This window comes from Symphalangus syndactylus, chromosome 7 (assembly GCF_028878055.3).
Source record: "Symphalangus syndactylus isolate Jambi chromosome 7, NHGRI_mSymSyn1-v2.1_pri, whole genome shotgun sequence".
In the NCBI taxonomy this organism is placed as follows: Eukaryota; Metazoa; Chordata; class Mammalia; order Primates; family Hylobatidae; genus Symphalangus; species Symphalangus syndactylus.
The window spans coordinates 79,705,991-79,722,253 of NC_072429.2; the positions used below are offsets into that span (position 1 = coordinate 79,705,991).

General features: G+C 40.0%; 1 long non-coding RNA gene across 1 annotated transcript; it reads right to left on the reverse strand.

Moving 5' to 3' along the window:
- Positions 1-285: 285 nt before the first annotated feature.
- Positions 286-12,137, reverse strand: LOC134737169 (uncharacterized). The gene is made up of 3 exons (XR_010121816.1): positions 12,115-12,137; positions 11,428-11,504; positions 286-628 (listed from the first exon to the last, which is right to left on the reverse strand). It is a non-coding gene; the product is annotated as an uncharacterized lncRNA (long non-coding RNA).
- Between the last annotated feature and the right edge of the window lie 4,126 nt (positions 12,138-16,263).

Sequence of the window (16,263 nt, forward strand, 5' to 3'; positions counted from 1 at the left end):
TTCTACCTTTGAAACTTTGGGCAAATTAATCTCTCTAGTTCTCAGTTGCCTCATCTTCAATAGGGAATATATAATTCATAGAGGAGTGTTGTGAGCAGTAAATAATTAATTTAACTACCATGTTCAGTACATGGCATTGAGTAGATGCTTATTACACAGTAATTATGAGTAGAAGTAAATTAAGTTGAATTTTACTTTCCATACATATGTAGCTTATGTTGCCCTATGGAGCCAGCCGTGATGTTATTTGTTCATTCATTTATTTAACAAATATTTGTGGTTCCACATCTGTTTGCTTTCTACTATGCTAGGTGCTGGGAATGCGGGAATACAGCAGACGGTGTGTGGTTTCAGGAAATGTGAAGTCTCATTTCCTAACTACTCAAGATATAGTCTGAGGATCAGCAGCATTGACATCACCAAGGAGCTTGTTAAAAAGGCAGAAACTCAGATTCCGCCCCAGACCTGCTGAATTTGATCTGCATTTTAACAAGTTCCTCCAGGTGATTTGTGAGCACACTGATGTTTCAGAAGTGCTGCTGTACTGAACCTGAAGTCTGTGACATTTTACTTGATTTGGCACCTAAAGGTTTCTTGAAATAGTCTTTCCTTGTAGAGGGTTTCAAATCTGAAACATAGAACCAAAAATGTAGAGATAACAAGCTAGAAAGGAAATAGTTTGGTTTTAAGCACCTTAATCTAGCAGAAGGAAATCAAGGAAGACCCATAGGCCAAAGCATTAAAGAGAAAAATTTTAAAAGGGCATACGTATTCTAGGGACCATAGTCTCTCTTGTCCCCTGTTAGCTCACTTGTGGAGGATATGGTGCAAGCTTTGACATTAACAACCCTGTTTTATCCCCACCATTGCCAGACTTACTATATTTGTGGGATTATTGCTGAATGAATGATATAGTTAGAATACTTTTCATGCTGGACATAGGAAGAGTGTTTGCTTGTTGAATGTGCCCATGCTTAGGTCCTCTTACAAGATTTTTTTCAATATGTGAATTAAGTCATAGGAAGAGGGCTCTCATATTTACCAAGTACAGAAATCTGAGAGAGTGTGGCAGAGACAGCTAGTTGTCCCCTAGTACCTCTTTTGACCTCTTAATTAAAAATGGAATTATTCTTTTTAGCAGGACACATAGCTACCTAGAAGTGAGATTGCAATTTCCAGCTTCCTTTGCTTCTGGGTATGGCCATGTGGCTAAGCTCTAACTCATAGTCTTGAGAAGGGTCACCTTAAATGGACTGCAGATGGCCTTATTGGCTTTTTCTGGCTTTCTGTTGGCTGGAAAACGAATGTGATAGCTGGAGCTCTGGCCTTCATCTTGGACTATGAGGTGGAAGAGGTGTTTAAGATGATGGAACCTCCTCAAAGTGACCAGTGTACCTGATGATAACAGTTGTCACTCTAGTCCTAAAGTGCTTTCCTGTGGTCTTCATCCACATATGATAGAAATACATTTCTATTTTAAGTCATGGTATTTAAGTGTTGGATCAACCCTAATCCTAGCTAATCCATGCTTACTTATATATTAAATAATGAAATCAAGATTTAAAATTCTTGATGGGCTGAGATAATGGTCCAAACTATTGTGAAATAAAATGGAACAAAATGTAGATATCAACATTTTTGTTTAAAAATATTACCCAATAAGTCAGGCATGGTGGCTCATGCCTGTGATCCCAGCACTTTGGGAGGCCGAGGTGGGCAGATCACCTGAGGTCAGGAGTTCGAGACCAGCCTGGCCAACATGGTGAAACCCCATCTCTATTGAAAATACAAAAAAAAATTAGCTGGGCATGGTGGTGGTTGCCTGTAATCCCAGCTACTCTGGAGGCTGAGACAGGAGAATCATTTGAACCTGGGTGGCAGAGGTTGCAGTGAGCTGAGATCACGCCACTGCACTCCAGTCTGGGTGACAGAGCAAGACTCCATCTCAAAAAAAAAAAAAAAAAAGAATAAAATAAAAAAATTACCAAATATAGAATTGAGGAAAACTGGCTAAATAGTACTTTATACATAAAAGACACATGTTGTGGTGGGGGTGGGTGTAGGGAGGGAAGAGGTGGCCGACAAATTTCATGTGGGTAAACAGTGTAATGAGGCTGTTTAAAACAAATCCCATGTTAGCCTGAATTAAATTTCATGAGGGAGGCGAAGACTTTCGGTTCTCTGCATTGGCACAATACATCTGGAGTAGTGTGTTCCATTCTGAGCTCCAGATTGTTCAGAGGGATAGTGACAAAATAGAGAGTGTCTGAAAAGCAAACAAGATAGCTAAGGGTCTCATATGGTTTGGATATTTGACCCCCAAATCTCATTTTGAAATGTAATCCCCAATGTTGGAGGTGGGGCCTTGCCAGGAGGGGTTTGGGTCATGGGAGCAGATCTCTCATGAATGGCTTGGCGCTGTCCTCACAATAATGAGCGAGTTCTTGCAGGATCTGGTTATTTAAAGTGTGGGGCACCTCCCTTGCCCTCTTGCTCCCACTCTTACCATATGAGACGCCTGCTCTCCTTTTGCCTTCTGCCAGCAACTGAGCAGGTGCTGGTGTCATGCTTCCTGTACAGCCTGCAGAACTGTGAGCCAATTAAACCTCTTTTCTTTATAAATTACCCAGTCTCAGGTATTCCCTTAGAGCAATGCGAGAACGGCCTACCACAGGGTCTAACAAGCATATCACAGTCAATAGAAGGGACTTTAGAGTATTAGCCTGGAGAGGGGATGACACATTGCAGGCATAGTAGTCACCTTCAAATATTCAAAGCATTGTCACATGGAAGATGGAATAATTGCTTTTTTGCCTTTCAAAGGGCATACTTATGACCAAAGGTCCTAGAGACAAAATTCTGCTCTATATATGAAATAATTTTTCAATAGCTAAAGCTGCCTCAAATGCTAATGTGTGGCTTTGTTAAGTTTGATCATCATCAAATCATCACAAGTGCTCACCTGTATTTGGTGCATCCTATGGGGCAGCTGCTTTGATGTGTTACCTCATTTAATCCACAGAAACCGTGAGGTAGTCTCTATTTTTATCTCTGTTTTACAAATTTAGAAGTTGAGGCTTGAAAGCATCGAGTAACCTTCTCAACACCATCTTGCTGATGAAAGCCAGAACCAGGCTTTGATCCTGCTTTGCTTCCCCATGTCGCACACCCATGGCCATGGTTTGGTGCAGGCTGGATACAAGGGGTGGGGGGTCAGCTGGTGGGCTATAAAACAGATTCCTGAATTAAGCCACATATAGTAAATTCTTCATTTCTTTATTTTGAAAGCATTTCCTTAACTCTAGTAATAGTAAGGAGACTGTGTGGAACAGTAAGAAAAAAACCCACTAGGATTGTCTAGGACCTGGAGGTAAGAAGGGAAAAGCATGAAACACGTGGGGAAATGGGTCAAAACACCTACGTTTGAATCTTGAGTCTTCTACTTCCTAACTGTACAGTTTGGAACAGGATATGTAGTACGTGTGAACCTCAATTTCCTCATGAATAAAATCCACGTAACTATACCCAACTTGCAAGATTATTGTGATAGTAAAAATAAAGTGATTAGCTGAGGGTCTGTTACATGGAAGATGCCCAAAACTGGTAGTTAATTATCACTAGCAACTTACTAAGGTATGAGCTGGGGCAGGTATTAGTTACACCTTTTGGTTGGAAAAATTCAGATACTAGCATTCCTCCAGCATTTAAGAGAGAGATTGAAGCTCATGAAGACTTCAAAATTTTTATAATGCCTTATATCAGTACCTGTCTGGAAATCTAGAATTTCATTCTTTTGGATGAGACATATATTGTAGGGAATGGGAAATGAAAACCTCCACTTCCCAGGCTCACCCCAAATTAGAGTTCTGGATGTAATTTAGATTTGCCTATCAGATGCACTCATGCAAGACTTGAATTAGTGAAAAAATAAGGGAGGACAGAGATATAGAGGCAGTGACATGCAAGTGTTGGGAAAATATAATTAAAAACAAAATCTCCCGCCAACCCAGAAAACCTCTCCTCAAAGGTGGAAGAGAAAGAAAACAGTTTTATTATTGAATAAGCATAAACCAGCATGCTAGGTGCATTACAGGAAAACTGCTAAAGAGATCGAAAAGACAGAAAGACATCTCATCCTCTCGTATCACCAAACAGATACAACCCATTCTAGACATGTTCTCAAGATAAATAATAACTTGTGCTCAGGTAGGAAGATTTGCCAGCAACATTTATCATACAGAGTTGATCATAAATCCACCTGGCAGTTGGAGTAGCCACCTGTGTTTGCTCATTGCCTTTATCAAAAGGAAAAATAATTTTTTTACATCTTACGACATCTCAGTTTGCAACTTGGAGACAAGTGCCAGCTGAAGATAGGCTGCTACCCTCCTACAGACTGGGAGATAGAGGCACTGTCTTCCTTGATGATGACATTTCAGAGTTGATTTCCAGGTCCTTGAGGATTCGTTCTTGGATTATAAAATTCACAAGAGGCTAATTTAGCTTTTAGAAAGAGTCAAATGCATTTCAAAGAGGCAAAGAAATTACAAGTTTTCTAAATGCCCTAAGAAGAGAGAAAAGAAGTTACTTCTCTTGTTCTTGCTCCTCAACTTTTCCAGTGTGTTTGTCTTCACTCAATGCATTGTACTAAATCCCTGCCTTCCTAAGTACCTGGAGTGGTTTCTGTGCTCTACAACTGAACTGTGTCTAATCCAAATTGAATAAAAATGATTCGCCTAATGAACCATGACTTTGTTTTAGACAAAATTTCTTTGTCAGTATAAGCAGAACTTGGTCCTCTAAATGATTTTGCTAGTGAAATAAATATTCTAACAGGCATACTTTTTAACTTTTTTTTTTTTTTTGAGAGGGAGTCTTGCTCTGTCACCCAGGCTGCAGTGCCATGGTGTGATCTCAGCTCACTTCAAATTCTGCCTCCTGGGTTCAAGCGATTCTCCTGCCTCAGCCACCTGAGTAGCTGAGATTACAGGCGCCTGCCACCAGGCCTGTCTAATTTTTGTATTTTAGTAGAGATGGGGTTTCACCATGTTGGCCAGGCTGGTCTTGAACTCCTGACCTCAAATTATCTGCCCACATTGACCTCCCAAAGTGCTGGGATTATAGGCGTGAGCCACCGTGCCTGGCCCATTTTTAAACTTCTGATCAAATGAAATAGATGAGACTTAAGTGTATTTTTAATTAGTTGGAGAAACTTAAAAAGCAGATATCCTTGGCAGATATTTCTCTTTTTATTTTGTTTTTTCTTCTTCATTTAATAAAAGAAATGTAATCTTTAAGTAAGGTAGTTCAAAACAAATAAAATTTTAAAAGAGAAGAGATGTGGTTTATCTCGATGATCCCATCCCCAAGTGTTAAGAAACAATACTGTTTCATAAAGTCGTATTCAATTCCTCTCATCCTTATAGGCAGATGCTGGTCCTCTCATCAAGAGGTGAAGGCCAGTTCTCTTCCCCTTGGATCTATGCTAGCCTTGTTACTTTCATTAATCAACAGAATGTGGCAGAAGCGACTCTGTGCCAATTGTGGTCTAGCCTGAGGAGACCTAACAAATCACTGTTTTGGAAGGCAGCTGCTGGTAAAAAAAAAAAAAAAAAAAAAAGTCTATCTTGCTGAAGAGGTAGGCCACTTAGAAAGAGCCCCAGGGATGTGAAACTATGATAGCAGCAGAGAGGTAGACCAGCCATTCCCTAGCCATTCTAGCCACCCTGTGAGGTGCAAGATATTGCTAGGTATTTGTAACTGCTGGCCATTCCCTGAAAAACTGTTTACTGTCTGTCTTCCTAGATAATTTTTACTCATCCTTCAGGCCTCACCTCAAGCATTATTAATGGTAATATTTCTCAGAGAAGACAGGAGATGTGATCATTATTGCCCAAGTCTTCTAGGGATCGGCCTGGAAGTGGGGGTGGAGACATGGAAGATTAAAACCATTGTCCATATTTACACAGCACTTTTGCCCCCAAGTCCGTTGCACTTGCCATCTGTTTGCTCTGGTTGCTGTCTCTGCCTTTTGTAGGTAACTGTACAATTCCAGTCTTTCGGTGGTCCCTTGACATGTCCGTTCTCCACTGCCCATAGACTATGATGCTCCTGAATTCCCTTAGACCATCTAGTTTCAAAGAGTTCCCACAGCCAAGCATTTCTAAGATTTGTATAAATTTAAGGGGTATGAGTGCAATTTTGTTACATGGCTAGATTGTACAGTAGAGAAGTCCGGGCTTTTAGTGTGTCTGTCACTGGAATAATGTACATTGTACCCATGAAATAATTTCTTATCACTCACCCTTCTTTCACCCTCCTACCCTTCTGAGGATCCAGTGTTTGTCATTCTACACTCTATGTCCATGTGTACACATTATTTAACTCCCACTTAAAAGTGAAAATATGCCGGGTGCGGTGGCTCACGCTTGTAATCCCAGCACTTTGGGAGGCCGAGGCGGGCGGATCACGAGGTCAGGAGATCGAGACCACGGTGAAACCCCGTCTCTACTAAAAATACAAAAAATTAGCCGGGCGTGGTGGTGGGCGCCTGTAGTCCCAGCTACTCGGAGAGGCTGAGGCAGGAGAATGGCCTGAACCCAGGAGGCGGAGCTTGCAGTGAGCCGAGATTGCGCCACTGCACTCCAGCCTGGGTGAGGGAGCAAGACTCCGTCTCAAAAAAAAAAAAAAAAAAAAAAAAAAAGTGAGAATATGTGGTATTTGACTTTCTGTTTCTGAGTTGTTTCATTTAAAGTAATGGCCTCCAATTCCATCCATGTTGCTGAAAAAGACATGATTTCCATGATTTCATTCTCTTTAATGGCTGAATAGTATTCCACTGTGTACATATACACATTTTCCTTATTCAGTCATCCATTGATGGACATTTAGGTTGATCTCATATCTTTGCTATTGTGAATAGTGCTGTGATAAACATACGAGTGCAGGTATCTTTTTGATTTAATAATTTGTTTTCCTTTGGGTAGATACCCAATAGTGGGATTGCTGAGTCAAATAGTAGTTCCATTTTTAGTTCTTTGAGAAATCTCCATACTGTTTTCTCTAGGGGTTGTACTAATTTACATTCCCACTAACAGTATATCAGCATTCCCTGTTCTCCATATCCATGCCAACATCTGTTGTCTTTTGACTTTTTAGTAATAGCCATTCTGACTGGTATAAGATGATATCTCATTGTGGTTTTAATTTGCATTTCTCTGATGATTTGTGATTTTCAACATTTTTTCATATGTGTGCTAGCCATTTGTATGTCTTCTTTTGATAAATGTCTGTTCACATCCCTTGCTCACTTTTTAATGGAGTTATTTGTTTTTGTTGTTGTTGCTGAGTTATCTGAGTTCCTTGTAAATTCTGGATGTTAGTCCCCTGTTGACTGCATACTTTGCAAATACTTTCTCCTATTCTGTAGGTTGTCTGTTCACTCTTTTGATTATTTCTTTTACTGTACAGAGGCTTTTTAGTTTAATTAAGTCCCATTTGTTATTTTTGTTTTTGTTGTTGTGCTTTTGAGGTTTTAGTCATGAATTATTTCCTAGAACAACATCCAGAAGAAATTTCCCCACATTTTCTTTTAGTATTTTTATAGTTTCAGGTTTTACATTCAAGTCTTTCATCCATCTTGAGTTGATTTTTGTATATGATGAGAGATAGGAGTCCAGTTTTATTCTTTGGCATATGGCAATCCAATTTTCCCAGCACCATTTATTGAAAAAGGTGTCCTTTCCCTAGTGTATATTTTTGTCAACTTTGTCAAAGATCAGTAGGCTGTAGATATATGACAGCCAAGCTTTTAATAGAGTTCTTTTCATTTACCATAATCATATTCTTCTAAGGGAGCACAATCATTCAGTGGAAGAATATGAAAACAAAGCAAAACAAGGGCCTCACTCCCTTACCTTAGGAAACCATGCATTCACCAAGTATTTTCTGAGCACTTATCATGTGCCAGTTGTTGTGAAGTGAACAAAACAGACGCTGAACGATTAGAACAGTGTTGACTATCACAACAGAAGAAATACAGAGTTGAATTAACTGTGGCTCAACTTTAGCAAATACATTTTATGGGAAGATGAACTAACACAAAGAAAACACAGAGAACATATGATTTGCAACTTAATGCTTGGTTTAGTAAATATTAATAGAAACAATACTAATCAGTCTACATTAACACAAAGATAAAACAATGGCAAACCTTAAACTTTTAACATATTATCATCCCTAAACAGGCATAAAATCCTGTTAGTGGCAACCAAAGACAGGGCAGTGAGAGTGATCTATTCCGGGTATAGGCAACCAAAAGGTGCTTTTTTTTTTTTCCTGTAGAGCATTTAAAAACAATAATAAAATAGGCTAGGTGGTCTGCTTTTGATTATTACCACATACAGGCAATTTAAACCATGTTGGTGATAAAATATCCTTCCCTGTGAAAAAGATCTTTTGTTGGTCTGGATTCTAAACAATTGTTGTGGTTACTATTGAATTTTAAGTATATATGTAAGCTTCAAATTAGCATATTTTTATTTTTTATAATCTATCCTTTCACAAACATTAAATTCTATATAGGAGCTATTTGAAGTACTCCTCAGTTACGCACTTAGTCTCCTATGCACATGAGTCAAATGTATGTTTTCATTTTGAGCAGAATTTGAAATGTTTTGAGCTGCTTTTGGTGCAGTTCATCTCTTCATAGATTCTTGAGTCTAAATAATGAATGATGGTATGATTTTTATTTTTGTGTGTGTGACTAGAATCAAGGGAATGTAAATTGCACCTACAAAGAGACAACAATAAATCCCATCAGAATAGCAAGAATTTAAAATAACTGATAATGCCAAGTGTTGACAAGGATGCAGACCACTATTTGTGATTCACAGTCTCTTTGGGAAAACTGTTCTGCATCTATAAAATTTGAACAAGTTCATACTCTATGACCCAGCAATTACATTCCTAGGCAAATATCCAACATAAATTTATATGCATGATGAAAGACATTCAAAAATGTTCAGGGCAATATAATTTGTAATAGCCTCTAACTGGAAACATTTCAAACTGTAAAGAATTGAATGAATAAACAAATTGTGGTGTATTTATACAATGGAATAACGCACAACAATGAGGACGACACCTCTATACTCAACAATCTGGATGAATCTCGGAAACATAATGTTGAGTCATATAACTCATATACAGAATATTATATGGTTTATAATTTCATTTATATAAAATTCAAAAACCAAAAAAGTTATTCTGTGGTGTTAAAATTCGGGGCAGTTAATATTTTTTGAGGATGGAGGGGATATGGCTTAAAAGAGAGATGATGTTGTTTTCTGGTGTTTCCTAGTTTTAGGGTATTTTGTTTATTGTTTTTGGTTTTGAGACAGGGTCTCACTCTTTTGCCAAGGCTGCATTGCAGTGGCACAGTCACAGATCACTGCAGCCTTGACTGCCCAGGCCCAGACGATTCTCCCACCTCAGCCTCCTGAATAGCTGGAAATACAGGTGAGTGCCACCATGCCCAGCTAATTTTTGTAGAGATGGGGTTTTGCCATGTTGCCCAGGCTGGTCTTGAACTCCTGGCCTCAAGCAATCTGCCTACCTCTGCCTCCTAAAGTGCTGGGATTACAGGCATGAGCCACCACACCCAGTCAGGTGTTTCCTAGAGATGTTTAATTTCTTGACTTAGTTGATATTTATATGGATGTGTTCCCTTTGTGATAATCCAATGAAATGTACTTTTATGATTTGTATACTTTTCTGAGTGTATAATTCAATAAAAATGTTTATTGGAAAAAAATAGCTAAAAACAGTAAGGTATGAATAAAAGATATTACAGACATTGTATTTTGGAGGTATTATTGTACAGTCTGGTATGAGTAGGCTCACAAGTTTAGTTGTAACACATACAGATAGAATTTTCTTTATTTTTTTTTGAGACGGAGTCTCGCTGTCACCCAGGCTGGAGTGCAGTGGCGCTATCTCGGCTCACTGCAAGCTCCGCCTCCCGGGTTCACGCCATTCTCCTGCCTCAGCCTCCTGAGTAGCTGGGACTACAGGCGCCCACCACCACGCTGGGCTAATTTTTTTTTTGTATTTTTAGTAGAGATGGGGTTTCACCGTGTTACCCAGGATGGTCTCGATCTCCTGACCTCGTGATCTGCCCGCCTCGGCCTCCCAAAGTGCTGGGATTACAGGCATGAGCCACCGTGCCCGGCCGATAGAATTTTCTTAAGAAAACCAGAAATGAAGAAATCCATATTTACAAAACAAGTAAACCAAGAGGGGTGTTATTTATATAATACTGAATACATCTTTTAAGGAATTCTTCTTTTTCTTTGTGCATTAACATATATTTTTCAATTATTTTATTCCAATACTCAGGAGGAAATACATTTTTTTTTTTTTTTTTTTTGAGACAGGGTCTCATTCCCATTGCCCAGGCTGGAGTGCAGTAGCGCGATCATGGCTCACTGCAGCCTTGACTTCCTGGGTTCAGGTGATTCTCCCACCTCAGCATCCTGGGTAGCTGGGATTACAGGCACATGCTGGCTGGCTAATTTTTTGTATTTTTTTAAGTAGAGGCAGGCAGGGTTTCACCATGTTGTCCAGGCTGGTCTCAGACTAAGCTGGGATTACAGGCACATGCTAGCTGGCTAATTTTTTGTATTTTTTTAGTAGAGGCAAGCAGGGTTTCACCATGTTGTCCAGGCTGTCTCAAACTCCTGGGGTCAAGAGATCTGCCCTCTTTCACCTCGCAAAGTGTTAGGATTATAGGTGTGAGCCACCACACCCAACTTCTATTGTGTAACTTTAAAAAGCTAAGTATTCTACCTTCCATTTCACCTCTGTATCTTTTCCCTGCATATTATTCTTACGAGACTCAAATGGCCTATCATCACTACTTCAGTATCATCATTATCCCATTGCATTTGCATCATACTTAACAGTAACAAAGAGCTTTTTCACTGGTTGCACAAGTCTCAGAGGTAAAGAAGGCAGTTATCAGTCTCACATTCTGCATGAGCAAACACTCAAAGTGGCCAAGAGATTTTCCTAATACTTCATTGCTCATAGGAGGTGAAGCTCTGCCCTAGTCCAGCATTCTATCTTCAGTAGCCCTTGAATCTGTCAGATTACTTGGTTGCAAGCTACAGAGACCAACTTGGGTCAACCTAAGACAAGTAAAGAAAGAGAGAGAGAGAAAGAAAGAGAGAGAGAGAGAGAAATCAAGAAAGAAACAAGGAAAGAAAGAAAAAAAGAAAGAAAAATAAGAGAAACAGAGAGAAAGAGGGAGGACGGGAGAGAGGAAGGGGGGCAGCAGGGACGGAAGTCGGAATATGCTGGAAGCATACCAGGGGCTCAAGTATTAACAAGAGGCTGAAGCACATGTCTTGGAAAAGTGGCACTTACCAGGCAGCTGCAGAGGCTTGGCATCAGAAATGATGATGCAGAAGCCATCTGGTCTTTGTGGAGTTGCTGGGATGAGTCTGAAATCCAAAAAATATGTTTTCCTTGCTCAGGATTCAAATTTCCAGGAAGGAGTCCTGACGGGCTGAGTTTTCCTTTTGTGCTACTCCCTGGCTATACTAAAAGGCCAGGTAAGATTTAGGTCCCTTCATTCCTGGGAGGAGGCAGTCAGGATTAGAGAACATCTCAAAAGGGATGTTATAGTGAAGGACTTCCCTCAAAGGAAAATTAGGGTGCTCATTGTAGTGAGTTGTTGGATGCCAGAGAGCTGAAAAACACGGCAAACCTCTTCTCTAATACTAGTCTACACACTGGAGAAAAAGCCAAACAGGTGATCATGTTAGCAGCTGGAATCATGATAAATGTGAAAGTCTGAGATTCTGAAGACATTCAGGGTTGAACCAATCTGTTAGTTCCTGGTGCCTTTGCAGCCCTTGTGGTTGCATGGAGCTATTTACTTTAAACCAGGCCCAACACTTGGTTTCCAGACTGAGTTGATTCTCAACCTTAACTAGTAAGACGCAAAATAAGACATGCCAATTATTCTAAAGACTCAACAGGGTGAAAAAAATGGAACAATAACAACAGAAAAGCTAAAGAGTATCTAAGAGGATATAAAATAGCAAATACCAACACAACAGCAAGCAGAGAAGTGGAGGCTGCAGCCCAGTGTAGCAGCTGGAATAGTTAGAAAAACAAGTAGAATTTTAAGGAAGTGCATTAGTTACCAGGGCTGCCGTAACAAAGGGCCATACACTGATTGGCTTAAAAAGATCTTCATTGTCTTGCAATTCTGGAGGCTGAATTCCAAGATCACGGTGTCAGCAGGACTGTTGCCTTCTGAGGGCTCTGAGGGAGAGTCTGCTCCATGCCTCTCTCCTGGCTTCTGGTGGTTTGCTGGCAATCTTTGGTGTTCCTTGGCCTGTAGGTGCATCACCCCAATCTCTGCTTTCACGCTCATGTGATGTCCTCCCTGCCTGTGTCTCTGTGTCCAGGTTTCTCTTTTGTATAAGTACACCAGTCATACTGGATTAAGGCCCAATCCTAATGACCTCATTTTAGTTTGATTACCTTTAAAGACCCTATTAGCAGGTAAGGTCACATTCTAAGGTACTGAGGGTTAGGCTTTAACCATATCCATTTGGAGGACACAATTCAAATTATAAAAGGGAGGATGCTTCTTATTGGTCAAGAGTCATGCTTTTTAGTTTCCCTTTGGCGACCAATAGGCATGTTCAACACTGCATCATATGTAGGAGCAATTCAGTTTGTGAGAAGGTCAGTGAGTTTATGATGCTCAAATGACAATGCCAAGGCTGCAGATATTATGTCCTGAAGTCTGACATTAATTAACTCTGCTAAGTTCCTAGTTACATGTTTACTACAAAGTATAAAGTCTTTTTCTAGGAAAGTGTTGACTGTGACATGTTATTCAACACACTTATTTAGAGGTTTAATTTCTTTCATTTCAATCTTAATTTTCCAAAACTTATTGAGGATTTTGCTTTTGTTAATAATTTTTGTACCCTTTAAGTATGATATCAATGGTAAAGAGGTATTATTAGAATTAGAGAATGTTATAATTTAATAAAAACACAATATTTATTAAACAATTATTATGTGCCAGGAACATAATAAATTCTTTATATGGATTATCTCATTTTATTTCTGAATGATTCCTATTTTACTCACAAGGAAGCTGAGGCTATGGAAGGTTGCATGAATTTCTCAAGGTATCTTACAATGAGGGGAAAATTTGGACTCAGGCTGATTCTGGAGTCTGGGTGTCGCCACTTTGGTGACATTATGGAAATAGTTTCCATAATTTGAGATGATGCAAAAATTTGCCTTTTGACTCCTCACAAACCAGGATCTTTTTTATTCCTAACTAAAAACTATCTGAAATGTTTGCTGTGTGGTAACAGCAATATTGTGATCAACTGTTCTGCAGTTCTGGAGCCGTCCTTTGGAGGAAGAGTGGAGGAGGAAGCAGGGGAAGAAGGAAGGAGGAAGGGCTGTACCAGGTCACCGGTGAACGTTCCCAGCACACACAGGACTCCTCCCAGAAATAGACAGGTGGAAGCTGACCACTAAAAGCTGGCTAGAGAGAGCCAGGGCACTCAGGACTTGGGGGAGAGTTGAAGTATTATGTTGGCGAAAGACTCTATGGGTATCCTCACTTGACTAGAAGAGGATTACTTTTTCCTTGGACCCAGGTCAGCACTCTTTTGGGTTATGTGAGGCAAGACATTCATGCCAAGAGATGAATTTTTCTCCACCTGGCATGCACTGCATGGTATTAGATTTCCATTGATTTAAAGGAGGAAGACACAGCTGCCTCAAATAACAAACATTAATCTTCTGCAGCTGGTAATGGATGAAAAAAACGTGCATTTTTTTTTCTTTTCAATGTCTGGAGAGAGTCAGGAGAGGAGAGGTGGGATATATTAAATTATCCTTTGGCGAGCTTTAGCTTCTGAGTGCCTAAGGCCTTACCCTGGAAATACTCCACATCAAGTATGCACAGGAATGCAAGAAGAAATTAATCTTGCCATCAGTAACACTTTGTTTTTGGAAACTCTCTATGTCAAAAAGCATCAGCTCCCAAGAGTTTTGGCTACTTTCTTAATGATCTTTGCAACTGAGCAAGTGTTTTCCCTCCTCTTCTAAAGGGAAGGTAATTTGCTCTTTTTCTCTCTTTTTCCCTGAATGTTTGCAAATACTATGGCCTTTAGCAGGTTTTGGATAGACTTGAGAGCTATAAAGCCAAATCCTTTGCAATCCTATAATCTTATTTGTTTCTTCCAGGAATCTGCTGAGGTGTTCACAGCTGCCTGCCTGCCATGTCAGATAGTAAAAGTGGTGTGATGATGACCAAGTTGGATGGTGAATGGAAGATTCTCGACACCAGGTACTGCCCAGCCAACAAGACATAGGCTTGTCTCACTGCAGCAGAAAGTTGTTCTATAGGCCAATAGCGAGGCTGAGAAATGGCCTGATGCAAAAGAAACCAGTTCTGACTGCACTCCAGCTCTGCCTACCAAGTCAGGGCCAGGAGGCCCACGAACACTCCCTCATTGCTGACACCACAGAGCTGAGCTTCACAAAGCGCTCCCTGTTGGCTCTGCATTTAGACCTCCCACAACTACAGATAAAACAGAGGGAGATTAACATGCCTTAGAAACTAAGCAAATAACTTAAAGGATAATATTTAAACATGCTCATATATCTAGATCTTGATCTTCCTTTATTCAATTTCATGGTCATGCAAATATAACAGCTTGAGATATTTTTAGTCCTGTGCAGTGTATGCTAAAATAGTGTCTGGCTTTTCTAGATTTCAAGGTCTGAATCTTATTTAGCTATCAATTCAATTAGCAGGGAGTTTGCCAAATAACTTACATGTGGAGAAGGTGTGGGGGGAACGCTGCAGCTACACTGATTAGGGAGGGCATTATATGGTTAAGTGTTCATAAACTAAAACCACATTTTCTTCCTCTACTCAGGGGTCCCTTGGTGATCTTATGCAAGTCCAAAGAGGAAAGTTTCATCATACTGAAAACACGAGATAGTGTGAGACTTAATGAGTATTTCTTGCGAATTGTCAACATTACATTTTAAATTGGAAATGCCTCTGTATTCTACTAGGCTAACAGAAAAGTGTTATACATTTATGTTATGATATTCAAAAGGAAGCACTTTCAAGTTATTAGATAGGAGGTGTTAGATACTTAGAGTATCACCAATTTTCCAGTAGATTTTTTATTGTCTTTATATGATGACTTTATTTCAGAAAAAAGGAAAAAAACTAGATTCCAAATATTTGAGTTACTTTTATGCTTACCTCTGAACTGAAACTACTGAAGCGATTTCTCTCCTGGAAACCAGCTAAATGGACATAATCTCAAAAGATTATACATTCAGACCAGGCGGCAGTGGCTCATGCCTGTAATCCCAGCATTTTGGGAGGCCAGTGTGGGTGGATCACCTGATGAGTGATGAGTTTGAGACTAGCCTGGCCAACATGGTGAAACCCCGTCTGTAAAAAAATTACCCGGGTGTGGTGGTTCACCCCTGTGATCCCAGCTACTTGGGAGGCTGAGGTGCGAGAATTGCTTGAACCTGGCAGGTGGAGTTTGCAATGAGCTGAGATCATGCCATTGCACTCCAGCCTGGGAGACAGCATGAGACTCTGTCTCAAAAAAAAACCAAAAAACAAGATTATACATTCAGAAAATGTCATTCCTTAACTCTGGAATATGAGAGCACTTTGAACAGCTACAAGGGTGGGTCTTTTACTGCTCCTTTTCCTCCCTACTTGGTTTATGTTCAAGTTGAGGAACCAGATTACTCCATGAAGGGGATACAGAAACAACAACAACAACAACAACAAGACACACACAAAGAACTGTTGGGACAGAGAATGCTCAACAGTGAAGCATGAGGGGGCACACGTTGGTAATGTGCTGTTTGTTCTCTCTGCCCTGTCTCCTAACCCTCCCTTAACTCCTGCTCACTGGTAGAAAGCACTCTTTCTCTGCTTTTTAAATGTTTCCTTCTGCCGCATGAAAAGGCTTCTCTCTCAACAGTTTACATGTCATCTCAAAAACAACCATTTCTAAGTTCACAGCATTTTGATCCTTTCATTCCCTAAGCAAAAGTTCCCAATAATTTTACTAGTTTTGGGACCCACTGCATGGAAGTATTAACTATTGGGAAATCCCCTGTAGAGTGCATATAAATTCTTAAAGAGAAATCTCACAGCCACAGCCTTTGGTA